Genomic DNA, 16,494 nt, shown 5'->3' with positions numbered 1-16,494 from the left:
GCTTTGTTATACCAGTGTGTTTGCAAAACTCGGTTGTACTGGTGCGTTTGCAAAGCTCGGTTGTACTGGTTCGGTTGCAAAGCTCAGTTATACTGGTGCGTTTGCAGAGCACATTCATGCTGGTGTGTTTCAAGTTATACCGCTTTTTGCATGGCGCAATTATACCGGAGCTGGTGCTGAGACCAGATATACTGGTGCGCAAACTAAACTGGTGCATGTAAAGGCGGAGCTAAAGCGTGGGCTGAGCGCAATCACACCTGTGCACGCACACTGAGCGCAGTTATATCGGTGCAGGCGCGGACTACGCACAGTTATTCTGATACATTTGTGCGCACAATGAGCACGTGCATGTCGAGGTGGAGGAAGCGCGTGGACTGAGACATTTCCAGTGGTGCGCGTGTGGAGCGGTTTGGAGAAGTAGGCGGCGCGCGGACTGCGTGTTGTTGTGCTGGTGCTCAGACTGAACGCGTGCAGAGGAAGGAAGGCTGTGCGTGTATTTGCGCGCAACCCGCAGAGCTGAAAAGACGCACCACCATTGCGCCTGTTTTTGTTGAATTTCAGATGAAAACTCGGCGTCTCTGATTTTGGCTGACAGGTTATAATCACATTTCTGATAAAATGCTCGTGGACACACGTCATCACAGGTAATTTAAAAACAATCATCACTTTTGTCTTGCTTTTGTATTTTCTTAGATTTTAAGAATTTTGGCAAAAAAATGTGTGTTTTGCAGAAGGAAGTTTAAGCGCACATTTTAATAAATGACAGTAAAACATTTTGACGCTGTTACACAATGCTTAGCCATATTTAAAGCCAACACATGCAGAATAATGTTTTTTTACATACACGTACACTGAATAGAAGTAAAGATTAAAAAACAAGTAATAATTATAATAATACGTTTTACATTCATAAATGCTGCAAATAGTAAGTACTGTATAAAAATTCTGGTATACTGTAAAAAAATTTATCAGCTTCAACTCAAAAACTTAAGTTAAAAAGCTGCCTTAAAGCTTCAAGTAGAATCAAATTATAATTACTATTTACTTCAACTCATTACTTTAAGTCTAGTTTTGCTTTGGATTCCGGTCTTCAGGTTGATATGACTATGTAATGCTTGTTGTTTCAACTTAGAAATGCAAGTTTAAAATACAGATGACAAAGCATTATGAGTTTTGTTCACTTGTCCTAATCATTGGCTTCAACCTACATATTTAAGTTAAAATCAGTCTTGACATTAGTTTTTAAGTTAAGATAATGTAAAATTATTTAGAGTTTTAAATTGTGAATTATAGTTATAACAACAAACACAATTTCTGAGGTAACAACTCACTTTAATTTTTTTTGGATGAACAGTTGAATTCAACACCACATTTCAGTGTAATTAGATGTTAACAAAGAAAGTACAAAAATAAATTATTACAAGTGACATGTTAAAAAAAACCAAAACATTAGGAAATTTAATTAAATATGATAAATTTAATTAAATATGAAACACATTTCAGCAAGAGCAACTCACTACATAATAATGCATGCATACACCGATCAGCCATAACATTAAAACCACCTCCTTGTTTCTACACTCACTGTCCATTTTATCACCCTTTCACCCTGTTCTTCAATGGTCAGGACCCCCCACAGAGCAGGTATTATTTAGGTGGAGGATCATTCTCAGCACTGCAGTGACACTGACATGGTGGTGGTGTGTTAGTGTGTGTTGTGCTGGTATGAGTGGATCAGACACAGCAGCGCTGCTGGAGTTTTTAAATACCGTGTCCACTCACTGTCCACTCTATTAGACACTCCTACCTAGTTGGTCCACCTTGTAGATGTAAAGTCAGAGACGATCGCTCATCTATTGTTGCTGTTTGAGTTGGTCATCTTCTAGACCTTCATCAGTGGTTACAGGGTGCTGCCCACGGGGCGCTGTCGGCTGGATATATTTGGTTGGTGGACTATTCTCAGTCCAGCAGTGACAGTGAGGTGTTTAAAAACTCCAGCAGTGCTGCTGTGTCAGATCCTCTCATAAATAACCTAAATAATACCTGCTCTGTGGTGGTCCTGATCATTGAATAACAGCATGAAGGGGGGTAACAAAGCATGCAGAGAGACAAATGCACTACAGTCAGTAATTGTAGAACTACAAAGTGCTTCTATATGGTAAGTGGAGCTGATAAAATAGTGAGTGTAGAAACAAGGAGGTAGTTTTAATGTTATGGCTGATCAGTGTATGTGTACTAGAGAAAGTTTGAGTGCAGAAGGTTTACTTAAATGCAACAAAATATTGAACACAATATAATCCACATGAGAATCTAAAGGGTGAAACATTAGATTTAAAAGAGCACTCCACAAAGGGGTAATTCACAGTTTCTCTATTTCTCAAGTCTTTTTAAATGAACCACATATTGTTTGATGTTGCTTGGAGTAGAAAAAGTACAAAGCTCACAGCTAAGTTTAGCGACTAGATTGGTTCCTTTTCTGTGTTTCTTCACATGTTGTGCAAATTCCACATGGGACTGGAGAACTGTTAGAAACTTCAATTAATTCAAACAAAACCTGTAAAACAGAAAATTCATTATCAGAACACATATAGGATACCGTGATTAAGTCATATGAACTGCAAACATAATGAAATAAGTAAACTACACACATCAAACCATTATAGGAATAGTTCAGCGAGTTCACCCAGATCAGTCAAGACATGTTTGGAGTCCAAATTGTTTTTCTTTAGTTAAAACTGGAGCTGCTAGGCTAAGATTGTTAAACAATAGGAATCAATTGTCACCCACACTTTTAAAAAGATGGTTCTTTACAGGTTCTTTAGTAAAGACATTAGTTGTATATAGAACCATGAACACATAAAGAACCATGTGCATGCCTAAATGGCTCTTTGTATGATGAAAGGTTCTTCAGATTGATGCAGAATGTGTTGTGTATGATTAGCACCAAAAAGTGTTCTGCTATTGTTGCGATCTCAAGCTTATAACAATAGAAGAACCCTTTTGGTGCTATAGAACCATACACAACACATTCTCATCAATCTGAAGCGCAATTTGAGCATACAAAAAACTATTTAATCATGTAAATGGTTGTTTGAGTTTTCATGGCTCTACATAGAATCAATGTATTTATTTACTAAAGAACCCCTAAAGAAATCTTTTTAAGATTATTATTATTATCTCTGTAAATATGTACCCAAAAAGGTTCTCAACACACGTCCAGGTCTTAATTTATATACTCAAACTACTCAATAAACTTTACCGTGAAGCTGAAAACTGCAGCCCGCCATTTTAAACAGCAGGTGTTAAGGTGAAGTTCATTTATTTTTATAATTCAGATAAACTGATACTGTGAAATAAACCATGTTGACTAGTCTCGCTGACATAAATTAAGACCTGGATGTAGAATTTAAACTCCAAACAAGTCATAAATGATCGATTACATCTGTAGTATGTAAAATATTTGGATTTTGAGTTATCATTATTATTTGCTTTAAACTCACGTCGGTATATACTGTATGTGTGCATTTGTTAAACGGCAACTGGCTTGAATAAAAAGGGCGGGAAGGCAGCTAGAGTTTAGTGTAAGCTAACGGTTTGGTTTAACTAGCTGTCTCGGTTTGCCAAATTATTTTCAACCTAGCTAATATCTTTCACAAAAACTACGCAAAACTGATAGAAGCGGCATCCTGTAAAGAATATACTAACATAAGAGCAATTTATGGCATTTATTTTTTACAAGACACCTGATGAACCCAACACTTAAGATAGTTTTCAAATTCAATGATTAATGCACCCACTCACCTCACTAACACTGTCCGTAACGGTCATTTTTCCTCCGCCTGGTTGTAGCTAGTGACGTTCAACATTCCGCCCTCAAAATGTATTCCTCCGCCTCCTGGTGTAGTTCCTGTTATTAGCTGGTGTCTGCAGATGCCCGTTAGGTGTTTCGTTTAGAATTCTCTAGGTTAAATTATTACTACATCTGGAATATCTATAATATTAGTATATTACCGAAAAAGACCATAATATTGCTAAATTAATTGATCAAAACAAAGGGCTCCTCCTATGACACATTCACACAGTTACACACTGTTAGAGAGCAGAACTCACATATTTAAGTTCATTTGACTGCTTCAGATTTTCATTTCATTGAACTAATTAAAAAACTTAAGTTGAAACACTGAAAACTCGTAAAATCTAGTTGAAATTACAAAAATGATTTTGATAAGTTAAAGTAAATGAAAGAAAGATGTTATCTTGACTTATTGCTCAAATAATTTTTTACAGTGTGGAGAAAAGCACTGTGCATATGATCCCAAAAACACAGCAAGTCTACGACCACTAGTGAAAATGCTTTTATTTTGCCAGTGTTTTGCAACAGAGGTGGCATGGTGGGTAGTGCTCTCGCCTCATAACAGCAGGTCTTGGGTTTGTGGCATGGTGGGTAGTGCTCTCGCCTCATTACAGCAGGTCTTGGGTTTGTGGCATGGTGGGTAGTGCTCTCGCCTCATAACAGCAGGTCTTGGGTTTGATTCCCAGGTGAAGCAGTCTGGGTCCTTTCTTTTCCCTGTGTCTATGTGGGTTTTCTTTGGGAGCTCTGGCTTTCTCCCACAGTCCAAAGACTTGCAGCCAGGTTAATTGGAGATACTAAAATTTCCCAAGGTTTGAATGTGTGTTTGCGTAGTAATAGACTGACGATCTGTCCAGGGTGTTTCCTACCTTTTGCCCAATAAATAAGCCCTACTATAAGCCTGAACAGAATAAACCTGTGAGAAACCTGTGATAAAACAGAATGAATAATTTGATGTTTTGCAACAGTGACTTGAAGACCAATGACCAAAGAAGACCAATCATTGAATCATTTCCTTTACAGTCACCTTAACTACTCAACATTAAGTATTTATACTTGGCACTTGAAGGCAGAGAAAATTTGGCATTCAGTAACATCACAAGATAGTCTTTGAAATATTGTGAAATTATGCTTGGTTAGCATGGATTATCAGTAGCTGTGGAGTCCATGCCAACCTGAGCATGATGTCCTTGCAACAAAGCAGTTCATTCAATTTAATTTCTTTTAGTAGTTTGTTTGAAATGTGAAGTGTGTTCACTGACTTGTTTCCTGGTGTGCACTGGACTTAACCTCGGAATTTGAGTGAGTGACCTGAATGTATGAAGGTGGAAACAGTCAAATAAATAAGACTCAGGAGCTCTTGGGACATCTCTTGAACCTTGATTTAGCTGACAAAAGTTTAAAGAAAATATTTCCACTGTTTTCACTGACCAACATTTTTTTTGCAGTTTGATGTCTTTAACACACTCAGTAAAACTTCTGATAGAGGCAAAATAAGAGTGAAAAGTTTATTGAATATTTAAGTTACAGTCTTTAGAAACAGGTGAAGGTATCAGGAGTGTGTATAAAATAGCCTCTTTCTTTTAACCAGTAACTGACCATTATTAGTAAATGGTTAACTGATAACTGACAAGCTTATTATGTCCCATTAAAATGAGTTCAAAATAGTCAGTTCAAAAAAAACATTTCAACAACAAATGTTAGCTAAAGGTGCAAATGGCAAAATTTGTTAAGGTATGGGGGAGCACCAGTGCCAACACCTTTGGAGACATGCATTTGTGTGAAAGCAAGGCTTCGTAGAGACAGAGTACCTGTGCATAACTGGCCTGTCTGCAGTCCTGATCTGTCTGTTAATGAAAATGTGTGGTGCACCATAATGGGGAGAACTAGACACTGGTGACTACAAAATGTTGAACAGCTGTAGTATAAGTATAAGCACTTGCAAAACTGCAAAAATTAGTATAATCAATTCTTAAATGATTGAAAAATGTAATTAATAGAAAAGCTGATGTAACAGCAGTAAAAAAAAAAAAACTAAGATTGTTTATATTTACAAAATACGAGGGATCTTCTAAAAGTTTCCACACTTTTATATTTTAGAGAGAGGGAACTTAAATGTGAACTTGCCAGTCTTGAAATTACTTAAAACACTAAAATTAATTCAAAGTTTTCAGTTTATCCTAAGACTTACAGAGATGCATTGTTGCAACTAGGAAAACCTTTCATAATGCTAGTGCAGATTAAGCAGAGATTAAAGATTATTATTATTTAGCGCCATCAAGTCAATTCTGATTAACAGAAGAATATAATGTCTTCTGTTTGGGTCTTGGGGCAAGACGGTGCCTTGGTGGTGGCACTTTCACCTCACAGCAAGAAGATCCTGGGTTCGAAGGTGTGAATGTGTTTGTGTGTCTTCCATGCAATGGACTGGCACTCCATTATGTCCAGGGTGTTTCTGTGTGTCTTGCGCCCATTGAGAGCTGTCATAGGCTTCAGCACCCTCCACAACCTTGATTAGGATAAGCGGCTTAAAAAGTGAGTAAGTGAATGTTTGGGTCTTCAGGCTTCTTAATAGTTTGTTCGTTAGTCCTCTAATTTTATCCATTCATCCTGTTGCTGGCTGTCTTTTTTTCCTCTTTTGCCCTTAACTCTAACCCTCTAGGCTCCTACGCCCTCCGTCTGAATTACTGGCTGAATTCTCCTGCTGACCACCACTGGTCCCTCTCTTCCTCTTTTTCCCCATCATTTTCACTCTCAACCTTCTCTCTGACTGATTCAGCCAATATTGTCAAAATCATAACAAGCTCGAAGTCCTCATCCTCTCGACTTGACCCTGTCCCCACCCATCTTCTTCAATGCTGTGTCTCTGTCCTATCAGAACCTATCTGTCACGTAGTCAATCTTTCACTCTCCTCTGGTTATGTACCTGACTGCTCTTCTGTGTGTCCTAAATGACCTCCTTTCATGGACCTTACTGCTGCCTTTGATACAGTCAACCATAGCCTTCTTCTAACTCAGCTCACTGAGATTGGTCTCTCAGGGACTGTACTATCCTGGTTTAATTCGTATCTGACTGACAGGCATCAGTTTATCGCAATCAGGAATTATGTATCAGATACAGTGTCCATCAAGCAAGGTGTCCCTCAGGGGTCCGTCCTTGGTACCCTCCTCTTCATTATCTATATCCTCCCACTCGGTAACATTTTTCGCAGGTACAAGTTAAATTTTCATTGTTACGCTGATGACACTCAGGTTTATCTCAGTTTCAAACCGACAGATCCTTTTCCTCCCGCTCACCTAACTAGGTGTCTTAATCAACTAAACTCCTGGCTTCGGGCAAATTTTCTTTTACTGAATGCTCAGAAAACAGAGTTTCTAATTACTGGTACAAAGTCCACTGTCCACTCTCTCTCTAACTCTGTCCTTTCTATCAATGACATCATAATCACATCCTCAGACACTGTCTGCAATCTCGGTGTTCTGTTCGATCCCCTTCTGTGTTTTGAACCGCACATAAAATCTTTATCCAGGTCTGCATTCTTGCATCTCCGCAACATCGCTCGTATCCGCCCTCTACTGTCCTCTACGGCAGCTGAGACGCTGGTCCATGCCTTTGTGACTTCTCGGCTGGACTATTGCAATTCTTTGCTCCATGGGCTTCCCTCTAAATCAATATACCCCTTGCAAATAGTCCAGAATTCTGCTGCACGGATCTTAACCCATACAAAGAAGTTTGATCACATCACCCCAGTCCTGGAGCAGCTTCACTGGCTGCCCATTACCATGCGCATACAGTACAAAATTTTACTTCTCACCTATAAGGCACTCCATGGTTTGGGTCCCCGTTATCTTTCAGACCTCCTAAAATTTTACAATCCCTCCCGTAACTTAAGGTCATCCGATGCCGGTCTCCTAGTGGTTCCCAGGTTCAGACTGAGCACCATGGGTGGCCAATCTTTCAGTGTTGCTACCCCTGTGCTTTGGAACTCTCTTCCATCCTCGCTACGTTCTACTATTCCTCTATCCAAATTTAAAACTTTACTAAAAACTTTTCTCTGCACTTTTCCCCTTCCTCCCCTGCTATTTTGGTGTGATTGTTATTTTTGTTATTTTTGTTTGTAAAGCGACCTTGGGTTTTTGTGAAAGGCGCTATATAAGTGTAACTTATTATTATTATTATTATTAACTTTCCCAAGCAGAACTGTCTTTTTAATTATGGTGCTCTTATAATGTGTACAATATAAGAGAGCTTTAGTTTGGTTATCTGGGCTTTTATTGAGAGGTTAGGTTTGATTTTGTCGAGGGTCAGCATTAGGAATGTAACGATGCACCAGAAGACAGTTGAAAATCAATTTACATGTGTAACGATTCAAATTGGTTTACATGTATAATGAATCGATATTCACTTTAAACAGCAGAGGGCACTGGTGCTATTCACCTCGCCTGGTTGACGTTGACGTGACAGGGTTGCCAGGTTCGGAATTTTCCAGCCAAATTTATTTATGTGAGGATACTTTCTTTATTTGTATTATTCATTTATTTATTTAATGTGGGATTTATTTCATTATTTTTTTAAAGAGAAATAATAAAAGGAAACTTTGTCATAATTTGTCTTCAATTTAATTTTGTTCAAAAAATCGTATCGTGAACCCAGTATCATAACCGCATTGCATCATGGGTAGAGTATATCATTACATCCCTAGTCAGCATTGGCGTTCTTTCTGTCCTGCTTTTTACTGTCCAGATTTTGCCTCATAAAAAAACACAGTGAATAACATAGTCTGGACAATTCTGATCTTTGTTTGGTAAGACGAATTATTACATATGACAATCTTTTCCAATTTCTTAATTGTTGTTCTGCAAAGTGCCAGTCCTTTGCTGTTAAAAGTTGATCCAAGTAGGCACAAGCTGTCCACCACTTCGATACCTTCTCCATCAATAGTAAAATTTGTGTCAATACTTCTCTGTTCTTCATAATAAGCTGAGGTTCCATGTTTGCACTCGGTTATATTTACTTTCCTTATAAGAGGCCTTCAGGTCCTCAGATTTATTGCTGTGAGTTTTGTGTCATCCGAACCTCAAGAATTATTGATCTTTCTTCTATCAATCCTGAATCCTGTATTATCTTCCTCCGGTCTTGCCTCTCTCATTATATGTTTGGCGCACAGGTTGAACAGGAACAGTGATTGAATGCAGCCTGTTTGTCTTTTTTGTCATGTCTGTGACTTGTTGATCATTGTAGAGATTTCTTATCAGAAGAAATGAGATGCTTATGAGATGCTTTGTATGCCCATTTTTCTGAGAAAGTTCCATAATTTTGTGTGGTCAACACTGTTGAAATCTTTGTTGTAGTATGTGCTGCTATATGAATTTCTTGTTATTTTCTGTAAACGAGTGCAGATCTGTGATGTCTTTGTTTCTCTGTCTTTTTTAGATCATGTTTACACATCTGGAAGTTCTCTTACAATGCAGAGCTCTAGTCTGCATTAAATAATCTTTAACATAATTTTACTGGCGTGTGATATGATGGAGATTGTATTATTGATTTTTTTGGTACTGGAATATAAACTGATTTCTTCAAATCTGCCTGTTAACCAGCTAAAACGCCATTGTTCAATTAATGCTGTTGATTAAATTGTAATATAATTTTTATTCATTTCCAACAGCTGGCAGTGTACAGTGAGGGTGTAAAAGTGAGTGGTGTGGAAATGGGTTTTCTTACCATTGCCCACTATTAGTGTACGCATGCCAGTTTTAAGCAACTTTATAGATTTCATGACCAAAAATCAAGCCAGTGGTGACAGTGACAAGTAATGCCAAGTTCACACTACACGACTTTCCAGGTCGTCAGGTGGCTGTACAGTTCATACTACACAACTGGATCTATTGTAATCAAGAGTCTTTCAAGTCAGTGTGGCTTTCACACTACATGACTGATCGGCAATAGGGCGTTTCACACCACACGATCTATCACCAACTGGAATTGCAGGCGAGCTTCTCTGGTATCCCAAACTACGTTCTGTCATGAAAACACACGCGAGAAGTGACGAGGGGTTTAATGATACCACGTCCAAAAATGTACGTCAACAAGTAGTGAGCGATCAAAGTTTGTCCGCTGATGTGCAGCATAAAATCACGGAGAAAAAATAAATGAATCTGAGTGGATTTGGCTACGCGAGCAGCATGGATTGTTCTGTAGTGATTTGGAGGTTAATAAATATTTTTTGCAATGTAACATTGGTGTTTTGTAGAGAACGATATGGTCAGAAATACTGTATAAAACCGTATCTTGTGTTCTCATTGGTTGTTCGACATAGCACTCATTGCCAGTTGGGCGACTCAGATCCAGATATTTGACAAGCTAGATATATTTCTTCAGTCACTCAGATCGAGTTGTTGGGTAGTTCACACATAGCAATTGAGAGCTGAGTTTCGATCGCAGAGCGAACGCCGAGTTGCTCCCGAGCCGGCAAATCTAACGCTGACCAGTTGGCGAGCGAAAATCAGGGCAAAAATCGTGTAGTGTGAACTAGGCATAAGTAGCCTTAAAAGGAACAAGACTCATCCTCCATGGGTGGCCTAGAGAATATTTAGATTTAATTAAAAATAAAAAGCATAATGAAGATAGAGTTCATAATCCTTTAGGTCAGTCTGTGCTAGAATAATGTCCGATGGTCCAATGTGTGTGTGTGTGTGTGTGTGTGTGTGTGTGTGTGTGTGTGTGTGTGTGTGTGCTGGAATAACACGTGGTACTTGATAAGCAATCGGCTCTCACTGTCAGGAAAAGAGATAAAGTGTGACAGAGCAAGAAAGAAAGAAGGATGACACTACATTATAACTACATTACTCTCTATTCCCTCTTCACCCTCATACAGCTCTGGCTAGCAGGACAGGCTGTTATTAGCTGCTTTATCTCACTGAAGAAACCCAGCAATCAGAGTGCTTCACACGCCAAAGGTCAACTATTCGAGCCATCATGAAGTGATGATTCCATCCATCAGCGGCTTGGCATTAGCAATTAGCTTTAAGCAATCTGACCACAGCCTCTTAGAAAATATCTGTACTTCACTCAAGCCTTTGGAGTGGTATCCTTAAAAGTACCTCTTTTATATGGTTTGTAATTAAGCACAGACTCAGAAGACATTTGGCTTCCAACTGTTATTACATAAAAGTTGTTTTTTAATACTTAATATTTACCTACTATCTATGGAAAATACTACACATTTTTAAAGGTATTTTTAAAAAGGTGGATATATTAAGGTGGAAGTATTATTTATTTTAAAAATGATTATAATACCTAATATTTACCTACTGTTTTTGACAAATACTACAAATTCTAAAAAGTATTTTAAAATAAGATTTGAACAAGAACTTTTAACAGGCCAGGTTAAAGAAGTGTTTTTTTTTTTCTATTCATTTATGCATTTTATCACTTTTTCTCCCGATTTAGCGTAGTCAATCTGTTTTCCGCTGCTGTGATTTCCTTATTGCATTTGAGGAGGGTATATTGCTGCTCACGCGCCCTCTGACATGTGCGCAGTCCTAGCGGACCCCTTCTTTTACATCCGTGCTTCGTTGGTTATCTAGCTGACCAGTTAGCTTTACTACATAATGTACAAATGAACCATTCTTAGCACTGCAGTGACACTAAGAAATAAGAAGTATTAGTGGCTGTTGTTGTTGACCCACTCTGTGTTTGTCGAGTTTGCTGATTTCTACCGACTTTTAGCATATCCAATTACCCAATTGCATTATTCTTCCTCTCTAATGATGCCGATTCCCGCCCTGATTGAGGAGATTCGTGACTAACACACACCCCTAACATGTGCAGTAGCCGACTTCATCTTTTCACCTGCACGAGGCGAGTTCATATGCGGATCAGCTTTGTGTACGGAGAGCCACACCTCGATCAACGCATTATTCTTCAACTATTCTTTGTGCTGGCGCCATCAATCAGCCAGCAGAGGTCATAATTGCATCAGTTATAAGGAGTCCATATCCAGCTCCCACCCTGTATGAACAACAAGCCAAACGTTGTTCCTGTAGCCGGATGGCAGACCTGAGTTTTGAACCGATGAGTTCGAAATGTCAGCTCTGGTGCGCCAGCGTGTTTTACCGCTGCGCCACCTGAGCACCCAGGTACGGAAGTCTTGTTGGGATTTTTATACAGTTTTATACTGTTTAAACTTACTGACCTCTTTGTTTGACCTCTTTGTTAGGAACACCCACTGAAAACTGGCTAAGCCCTGCCAGCACTCAGTGTAGGTTTATCTTTTTTTCATGCACAATGTGTGTCATTCTTTCTCCTGCTTTTTCATCAGTGGCTGCTTTATGATCACAGGATACTGTCAGCTTTGGCTGTTGTAATGTTATTTGGAGCACCGTTTTCTTTCCAGCTTTGACTCTAAACCATTTAAAAATCCCAGCAATGCTGATAAAACACGGCTAAAATTCGACTTGTGTGATTGTGTGATGAATGCAACCACCCCCATTGCTCAGCTTCCTCAGAGGAACCTGACAGCATAGCTTATACAATCTTGTACAGGGAACACAATCCACTTATTTTTTTACACCAGTATAACCAGACTTATAGCCTCTCAAGCACAGATGCACTGTGGGGTGTATAGTTTGTTGGTTGTGATTGTTCCTGGGGGAGCTGTTGCAGAATGGCTTTTTTTTCCTGAGCCATTATTATTCTTTCTAATTCCCTGCATGAATCACCCCGCAGTCTGATATTATTGTACATCTTGTAGATGTGTGTGTGTGTGTGTTTGTGTGTGTTTGTGTGTGTGTGTGTGTGTGTGTGTGTGTTTTACTGTATGAAATTCCCGGTTGATTGATTGGGAAACTCTTGTAGCAAATGTCAGCCAGCACATGACGGATCACACAGAAGCGTTATGACCTAATTATCAGATTTGCATCGTAATATTGTGTATTTTTCAGAAGCAGTGATGTTACTGAGTAGCAGCTTTTCACACCGTGGCAGATATTCTTCTATCCTGGCTCATTAATGGCTGAGCCTTTCGAAGGAAATACTGGAAAAACACAGAACCTTAGCAGATGCTTCAGCCTGTCTTGGCATAGGAAAGTCTGTAGAAGAAAGTCAACAGCACATTTCCATACATCTGTCCAGCCGTGGTGCCAGAGGTAGTCTGTGATCACAGAGGTGACACTTTCACAGGCTGCAGTAAGTAATAACTGCAGTACAGCCATGTCTTTAAATTAAGCCCCAACAGACGGACACATATAATACCGATGTGCTTGTCTGACCCTTATAATCAGATGAGTGAGAATAAATTACAGTTATTAGATGAGGCAGATGAAAGAGCAAGTAGATGCAACAAAAACATGTCTGCATTACCAAGGAAGACTAAAACCAAATAATTGCTTTTGATATAACGAGTTTGGGCAGACAGAACACCAGTGGATAATGAAGTCTGTCTCACCAGGTTATTGTCTGATGAGGCCAACCAACAGCACACTCACATAGATCTGTCCCAGCAGTTGCACTCACGGGGCCAATGAATTCGTCTGACCTTTAAGATTCCAAGGGTAGAGGGTTGATTATTCTGGTTACCAGACACAACTATACATTAGGGGCCATTGGGTCCTAAGACCCCCACCCCCCCAGATGTGTCGTTGTAATATATATGTGCTAAATTTATTTTGTTGTTCGTTTATTATACATTACAGCTTCTTGTACCGGTTACGTAAAGGCCAGTATTTCTCATAGCAGTCTTAGTATGGTAGCAGGGGGCCGGCCCTACAACCTAGTATAATCAAGTAAGGAGTTGAAATCACTTGTGTGATTGTTCAATGCACTTTCAATAGAGAACTGTGGGGCCCAATCATGCCTGGAGCAGCCAATAAGATATAGATTTACATAGGCCTATTTCAAGACATTTAGTAAACATCATTTACAGTATAGATGGATAGATGGATGGATGGATGGATAGATAGATACTTTATTGATCCCGAAGGAAATTAAAGGTGCTGAAATTAAACTGTTTCGCGGGGGTAAAGTGAATGGAGTTTGTGATGGTAACGCTAAACAATGTTTTGTCTATTTTGTGGAAATTATTTTATCCAGTTGACCGGCTTTTGTTTTTCTTGTGGGAAGTTTATAGATTGTTTGTGCAGATGTTTAGACGTGGCCTGTGCATCTACCGTCCGCTCTTCTAAACATCTAAGGAATTCCCACAAGAAAAACAAAAGCTGCCAACTGGCTGAAATGATTTACACAAAATGGACAAAACATTGTTTATTAGTGACGGAACATTTGATACCGAGGCTTTGGAGCTTGTTTCACTTTTGTAAGACTCGACTCAGTGTATCGGAGCTTGTGTTAAACCAGCAGGAATGTGTGGGACTGATTCAAAGCTTTGGTGCTTTTTTCTCACTGACTATATAAGAGACAGTCAGGGTTACCAAACGTCCCGTAAAATACAGAATTGTTCTTTATTTGGAGACTAAACGCCGCGTTCCGTATTGAACTGATACAGGACGCGCTTTGTTCCGTATTTTTATCAATGGGAGACAGGGTGATATGTATGAAACAGAAGGAAACTGCTGCTACCGTGGGAATTAGAAAGCGTTTGATTATTATATTAAGTAGTATTCGCTTTTATTTTTAGTAACGGTGTGTGAGCAGGTTTATCAGCATAATAACCTGTTTAATACACCGCTGTATGAGTAGCGCAGTGGGCAGAGTGCGTTGTTTTGCCTAAAATATGGTTCTGATTTATTATTATAATGAATGAAAATAGTAAATGTTAAACACCCTAAATAAAACATTTTGATAATTTTCTCATGACGGTGTAAGACCCGTTATATTTTTTATAGGTGCAATCCTAACCCCCACCCTCCCCCGCTCAGGTATTTTCAGCACAATCAGGAAAAAGCTTCAAAAGCTTTAATGAGGCTTCATCTGCACATCACTGTTGTTTAGCGTTACTATCACAAACTCCGTTCACTTCACCCCTGAGAAACAGTTTGATTGACAGCAGGTAAGCAACAAGCACTTCCTGTGTATTGTACCTACCCTTTCCGTCAGATCAGCCATTTGTAAATTTGTTTTTGTTTTTGGTAAAAGTGTTTCAGCTCTTGTAAATTTGTTTTTGTTTTTGGTAAAAGTGTTTCAGCTCTTGTAAATTTGTTTTTGTTGTAAATTGTTTTTTTTATTTTTTTTATTTTTTATTTTTTATTTTTTTTTCTAAAATGTTAATTTGTTTTGCACTTCTCGGCCACCGCACCTCCCCCCTCAGTGTTTCCCATTATCCAGTAAACCACACAGTGTATATACAGTATATGCCAGTGTATATATATTGCAATTTCTAAATGCATACAAAGCAACAACACGTCTTCCTAAATCTGTTTTCTGTGCCTAGTTTCTCTGTTTACTTTGTGTGTTGCTGTCATGGTTATGGATTTGCCTGCAATTACACCTTCAGCCTGTTTTCTGATCGCTATGAGCTCTGTGATGTTGATTCTTGGATTTTCAATAATGCATTAGATCAAAATGCAAGTTAAAAAAGCTTGATAATCCTAAGCATGTGTGCTTGGTCATATAAACCCAATACAGAAACCTCTCCACGAACAGTTTTCAGGATGTTGTATTAAAAACAGTTTGAAGCTTCCTAGTAAGTGTTACAATCAAGGTCAAGTGCACTTTGCTATCCACTTAAACAACAGCTAACCAGCTTTAGTCATGAAACTTGCTGTTTGCTTTACTGCAAAGTGGACAAGGTCATGGAAAGATTTTAGCTGGAATTTGTTACACATAAATAAAACTATAACACTAGAGTACTTTTCACAAATCTTGGTCACACTGGAAAACAGATTGTAAAACATTCTCATGCACTATGTAGGTGGACTCCGATTGTAGTTACAGAAGTTCTGACCCCAAGACCTAGATATTTAATTCCTCAGCTGTGATCTTTAGCCACTCAAACCGTACTCCTTACTGTATGTGCGGTCTATATAGGCATACATCCTTTTTCATCCAGATTCATAACATCCCCATCTGCATTGTAGCCATTCATTGATTCATTATCTATTTTACCACAGCTTTATCCTGGTCAGTATTAATCGTGCAAAAGGCAGGAAACACCCCGGACATCACAGGGCACCAGTCCATCACAGCAAAAAAACACACATGCTCACACTTAAGGCAATTTTCAGTAGCTCTAATTGGACTGACTGCATGTCCTTGAGCTTGTGGGAAAACAAGAGAACAAGCGCACCCCCATGAAAACCCATGTGGACACAGGGAGAACATGCAAACTCCATACAACAAGGATTTAGACAGGGAATCAAACCCAGATCCTTCTTGCTGTGAGTCATCAGTGCTAACCACTGCACCACTGCACTTGTTAAGCTATATTTTTTAGCCATTTTCTGATTTGTGCAGTATTGCTTGTCTTTCTTATAGTAATTGTTAGACCTGTGTTTCATTTTATATTTATACCCCAGTAAAACAGGAAGTCATGGCTGTCCATTTAAGTGTTCTTAGGTAAACCTTAAAATAAAGTTTACAGAGCAACATACTTTTGTTAGATTTTATTCATAAGAATAAGTGGTGCCAACAATGTAGAGGGGCAGCACAGTGGCTAAGTGGGTAGTACTGTCGCCTCACAGCAAGAAGG

At 38.9% G+C, this 16,494-nt stretch overlaps 1 protein-coding gene across 1 annotated transcript in view; it reads left to right on the top strand.

The window, feature by feature from the left end:
* The first annotated feature begins 561 nt into the window (after positions 1–561).
* Positions 562–16,494, top strand: part of LOC134314259 (gamma-aminobutyric acid receptor subunit pi) — a 58,060-nt gene continuing 42,127 nt past the window's right edge. The window contains exon 1 of the mRNA XM_062994817.1: positions 562–644. The gene's annotated coding sequence lies outside the window, so the exon portion shown is untranslated. The remainder of the gene's footprint in view (positions 645–16,494) is intronic.

The sequence above is a fragment of the Trichomycterus rosablanca genome, chromosome 5, assembly GCF_030014385.1.
Source record: "Trichomycterus rosablanca isolate fTriRos1 chromosome 5, fTriRos1.hap1, whole genome shotgun sequence".
Taxonomy (NCBI): domain Eukaryota; kingdom Metazoa; phylum Chordata; class Actinopteri; order Siluriformes; family Trichomycteridae; genus Trichomycterus; species Trichomycterus rosablanca.
This window is presented reverse-complemented; position numbering and strand designations above follow the sequence as displayed.